The following is a 6,055-nucleotide window of genomic DNA, read 5'->3' as shown; positions in this document are numbered from 1 at the left end:
AGTGTTCAGCATACTCCACCCAAAGGAATATTAAACTGAGGTCAATTAACAGAGAGTTAAAAAACCTTCCTTTCACCAAGCACACATGCACACTCACACAACTCTTTTCTCCACCCCTCATCGCCCTGACTACTTGTAGTACACTGAATGAACAAAAGACACGCATACAGTACATGCTGAGCTCCCTGGCCTGACTGGGCTGTGTGTGTTGTTATTTGTGAATACTTTCAAAGCACCGTTGCACCCTGAGACACCTCATTTAGACAAATGTTCTGAGAGACGAGTCGTTTAAAAAGCACATGTACCAGGAGGAAGGACTGAAATCTGGTTGTTTTGTGCCTGCCTTCATAGTATTGATGCAGAAAGAGTCAGATTTCCTGCCGTTATCAAAGTCAGCAGTTTGTCAGTATTTTCCTTGGCATGGCTTGATGGGGCACTGGCCTCAGAGTGCCACAGATGCAAAGTGAGATGGCATTCTTTCAGGGCTGCAGCACTGAATACACACTTCTGCACCTCACTGAAAAAAAGAGGGATTTAAAAATGCAACCTGGTTCCAATGATAGAAACAAAAGGCAGAGCCAATCACATCAGTTAAAATAGGTTATAAAGTGGGGTTCATAGCACCAGCGCTGCAGATAGAGAGCATAGATTTTTCAACCGTTTGTGCAACAGAAAATGATTAGACACCTCAGAAGTTGCTGGATATTGGTAGGGACATGTCTTTACCATCCTTACCCAATTTAGCATCAACTGACAATGTCCCCATTCAAACCACTTAGAGAAAACATCTGTAAAGATGACCTCAGGCAGAGAAAGCAAGAAAATTTAAATGTTTTGATCGTATTGTCCTGTATCACTGTCATATACTTCAGCAAATTATATTTTTAACCTTCCCTTGCATATCCTGGAAGAACGGTGGCCAATAAAATGACCAGATCAAACACTTAATTTCTGCAATTTTGTAACAAATATATTCATACAAATATTTATTACAACTTAGATTAGGTCAAGTTATAATTTATAGTTATACTTATAGCGCCTCTTGAAAACCAAATAGGTCATTTTTCCATAAAATGTGTTGATTTAACTCCAAATAGAAGAATTCCTTCTTGTTTTGTTTTATTGTTCTCCTATTTTTTATTGTTTTGTTTTAGTACTTATTAAAGCTCATATTCTGTTTATCCTATATAAATCCTTTTTTATGACATGCTTGTGCATTACTTGTCTTTCTTTCGGCTATATTAAGCTCAAAAAGTTTTTTTTTTTTTCCCCTCCTAATTACAGATTAATCCCAGGAGATTGTCTGTGAAGGCAGAAACTGCTGCTTTAAGCAGGCAAACTAGCAGAGAACCTCAATGCCTTAAAAGTCTGTCACAGAAACATTCCACAGAGATTAGTCTAAGTTATGAAGCAAGGTTGGTTGTTTCTGTAGACCGCTGTGTGCGTCTGGTGTTTGCTTGAAACAGCGTGCGCCCTGTGAAGTAAGGTGAAAGAACGCATTGATCTCTGTGATGATGCAGCACAGGAGGAAAACCAAGGGAGTAGACATCCTGCAGAGCGTAGCTTTTAGCTGCACAGAATCAGAGCTCCCAGTACTCTTACATGTGTAGAGCTTCATCCTCTAAGTCAGTGTGTAGAATTGTATGCTCATATGTGTGTTGTTGCAACAAACATATCAGTGTTTCTGTTTCTGTACTGGAGTTGGGACCTGGAGGCATTTTGTTTATCCAGTTTTCATGAGGGCAACACCCTGAGGTTTTTCAACATACTTGGCACAAGCTTTCACTTGGACTAAATGAAGAACTGATTAGGATCTGTTGACTGAACTGAAAGATTTTATCAAGAAACTACAGTAAATACAATATAATCCAAGCAAGTGGCTATTGGGAAAAAAAATGTAATTCACATCTACAAGATCAAAAGTTAAACAATGAAGAAGTGATTGTGATCATAGTTCACATTTGACCTGGTGATGAACTAGTAATAATAAAACTGTGTTAGGTTGGAACTGTGGTTGCTGTTTAAATTTTGATAATTTGAAGCATCCATGGTTTAATATTTTAGAACTTGCAGCTTGTTTGGGGCAGCAGCCATGTGAAAAATTGTCTACATTTGCAGCAACACTTTGGATAAACATACTTGACATTCTGATATCTTATACTGTACTGCTTTGACCTGTGTCTTACAATGAAAAATAGATTTTTCCCTTGTCTACAATTTTCTATGGCATTTAGTTTTTTCAGTCAAGACAGTTCATTTCATTTTTAGATGAAAAAACTGTTTTCTAAAGGCATCAGGTTTACATATTTAATGCTTATTCTGACAGCTGGCAATGCATATTTGTTAAAAAAAAAAAGAAATGAAACGAAAAAAAATCAGCTATCAGATGTTGCGAGACGTGCATTTCGCAACACACATTGTTTTCATTCTCTATTTCTGGAATCAAATTGCTACTCACATGATTAAACAATTAAGAAAAACATTTTGAAACCTGAATAAAAAAGATAGTTTGACTTCCAGTGTAGGACATCCTATCTCACACATTACCAAATATTCTCGGTATTTGTCTTTCAGGATTTAGAATGTAACCATAGTGACAGCTAAGCACAGATGTTGAGAAGTGAAACTGTTATGATGGCTAATATGAGGTATTTAATGTCAAACATGATGATAAACCACATCCTGAAGTTGCCTCAGAATATGACACATTCAGCATTTTTGGTCCTACAGCTTTCCTTCCCATCTGTAATCTGCTGGAGAAACAGAAAAGATTGCTGTGACTGCATTTTCTGTGGAACATTTCCAGCTATTCTGCAAACAATTTTAAGTCATGCTGGAATTTTTTTTTTTTTTTTTTTTTATATCAAATCCAAACATTAAAGAATACTGTGCCTTTGTTGTTTAGAGGAATTGATTTGATATTTAACGTTGGTGTTAAAATAGGTCAGTTAAATTGTTTAAGCATTGCTGCCATAAAATGGGTTTTTATTATGGTGCTGAGAGCCTTGGAGTAATACGACACACTCAGCTCAGTGACTTACGGCCCAATAGCTTTGAAATAAAAAGCCCATAAAGACGCAGCAACAACGCTCAGCCACAAACTGCATCTGTGGTTTGATCGACCCTGTAATAATTGTTGACTCCCGAGGAGCACATCAGATCTCTTCTCTTTCATCTTCACACACAGCTTTTCTAATATTAAGTAATTATTTCCATTCACAATCCTAACTTCCTCTTCACCGTGTCGGAGACACAACAGCTGAGGTTGGCGATTGCATGCACATTTGGTAATACCGTTGGAGCATTCAGCCTTTGAAGTACCCACCTGCTTTCCATTAATTTAATTTCCATTCAAGGAGAGTCATCAGACACCTGCACTCTACTCTTGGCTCACTACCAGATACAAGGGGACAGAAACTATGAAAATGCCTTCAGTCATGTTAAATTTTCTTTTTCTTCCTTATGCAAAATTGAACTTTATGATCCTCCAGTTAAAAAAACTCATAATTTGGACTCTGTTTGCCCCTCAGCTTGCTTCATTGGTAAATATGTCTATTTTATATCAATATAGCAACTCATGAATGTTTGTTATGTCTTGAAATGTGATTACACAACAAAATGACTGTGAATGAAGTTTAACTTAAAAAAATATTGTAAATGCTAATGTGTTTGAAAGCTTATGAATTTATGCAATGTGATTAAAAGCAAATGAAAAACAATTCTGGATTCGTCATTTTTAATGTGTTGTGGAAAGCTTCAGGTGAACTCCAGAAGTTTTATAGTCCTCAACCATGTCCACTTCCTCTTCTAGAATGAGAATAATGTGTGGCTTACTCCTTGTCCTCCTAAATTCTACAAATTGGTTTGTGTTTAAGAAGACGTAATTGTTTCCACACCCTCGAAACAACTGACAATTTCTCAGACGTACAACCTCTCCGTCTCATGAGTGTAATTTTTGGAGGTTCTCACAAAACAGTGTGGGCTGAATTGTGTCAACTTTTGAGAAATCCAAGAACATGACCCTCACAATATTGCAGACTTCATCCAGATGGGATTGGGCTTGTTCAAACCAGCAGATGTAGCCATCTTCAACTTCATCCGCAGTGCTATAAGCATTTATAGGTTAGGATTTTCATGATTTGGGAGGTTCGTCTTATTAAGAAATTAAGTGTTTTATGTAGGACAAACAGAATATGAGCTTTAATAAGTACTAAAACAAAACAGAAAAAAATAGGAGAACAATAAAACAAAACAAGAAGGAATTCTTCTATTTGGAGTTAAATCAACACATTTTATGGCAAAATGACCTATTTGGATTTCTAGAGGCGATATAACTATGAATTATACCTTGACCTAATCTAAGTTGTAATAAATATTTGTATGAATATATTTGTTAAATTGCAGAAATTAAGTGTTTGATCTGGTCATTTTATTGGCCACCGTTCTTCCAGTATATGCAAGGGAAGGTTAAAAAATATAATTTGCTGAAGTATATGACACAGTGTTACTGTTCCATTGTCATTGAGGGTAAACGGATGAGCTTTTTTTCAGTACTGGAATAATACATAGTGTATTCCACAGGATGGTACATTCTTGGGCTAGTGTTGAAAATGTTCTGCAAAATCCAATATTCTTCACCTGACTACAGGAAACAGACAGGCTAGAGGCGCCAGAGAAGGTCTCAGTAAGTGCTGATGTGGGAGGAAGATTTTGTAAAGCTGTATTAAGATCCATGACAGAGCAGCAGGGAGATACTGTGGATGTGTGACGGGAAAGTTGTGTATACGGAGGTCTGACTGGTGGGAGGGGTGGAGAAGGCTGAACTGAACCAACTGAAAAAACATCATCTTATTAGCTCTGTCCAGCTAATTCACTTTGAAGTTTGTAGTCATTTTAATTCCTGACCACACACCCTTCACATTGTTCTGTTGGGGTTTGATTTCCAACTTTGATTTCCAATGTCAGCCTTGATCTTGAAACTGCAACATTTTTTTTCCTTTGTAGACAATCTGTCATGAAAATGGACTGAACATATACCCTTACACCTGCGAGCAGTGAGATCTTTCAGTTCCCCAATGCTGTCGACATAATGAAGTGGAAATCAGAGGGTAAGGACAAGATAAGGAGAACAAAGAGGGGTTAATTGCCCAAGAGCCACATTGCTTTGTCAACAGCTGCCGTCCCCACATTAGGATGGACTAATGTAATTTATATGACACTGTGGTTGAGGTTATCTGAGGAAACTGGAAACTGTAGAGGATATCTGTGCTTGTTTTGTGTCACTGAGCATCAGATTTTAGGAAAATATGGGGTTCAGTAAAGCATAGATGCGAGCTTATAGATAAATAAAAACTCCTGGCTCCTGAACCCATCTAGAGATGAAACACCAGTTGGACCATACCAGTGGGACCAACCTGATGATGTGGAATCTTTAAAATGATTTTCATACTACCTCCACAAAGAAATCAGATTTGATGAGTTATAAGCTCTTTCACTTCCCTCTTTGCCATACAAATGTCCAGACAGACCTTAAGCTGGTGCTTTTCACGATTCACACATTATGACAGATCTCAGGGGGATATTAATCTGCTTAGCTGATCTGTATGTTTAGGCGTGAGTCCATGGCCTGTGACCTTCGATTCAGATGCAGGATTTAATTTTGAAGGTGGCCTTTTGCACACTCAACTGAACCTCAAGGGAAGGACATGGAGGCAACACAACATCTAAATCAGAGATTATAATGCAAACAGCCCTGTGGGGCTCACTAATGACTAAGGTGAGCCTGAGATGCAGCTCCAGCTCTGCTTTGGAATATCAATTAGGTCTCTCAGGGATGTGGAGATGGTAAGAAGTGACTGGCATAGTAAGCACCTACTGCTTGTCTCTTGGCACTTCTAGCACACGGTATGCACGACCACAACTGACAGGCAATATTGAGCCCCAAGGAAAAGAAGGAAAACAAAAGTCAGGACTTATATGGAGCTGTGGATGTGGGTAAGTGATGTCACAGGGACGAGTCCATTGTCATGAGTTTCCTAAACAAAAAGAGAGTATG

Source organism: Telmatherina bonti (genome assembly GCF_933228915.1).
Source record: "Telmatherina bonti genome assembly, chromosome: 1".
Taxonomy (NCBI): Eukaryota; Metazoa; Chordata; class Actinopteri; order Atheriniformes; family Telmatherinidae; genus Telmatherina; species Telmatherina bonti.
The sequence above is the reverse complement of the archived record's forward strand: the minus strand, read 5'-3'. Positions refer to the sequence as shown.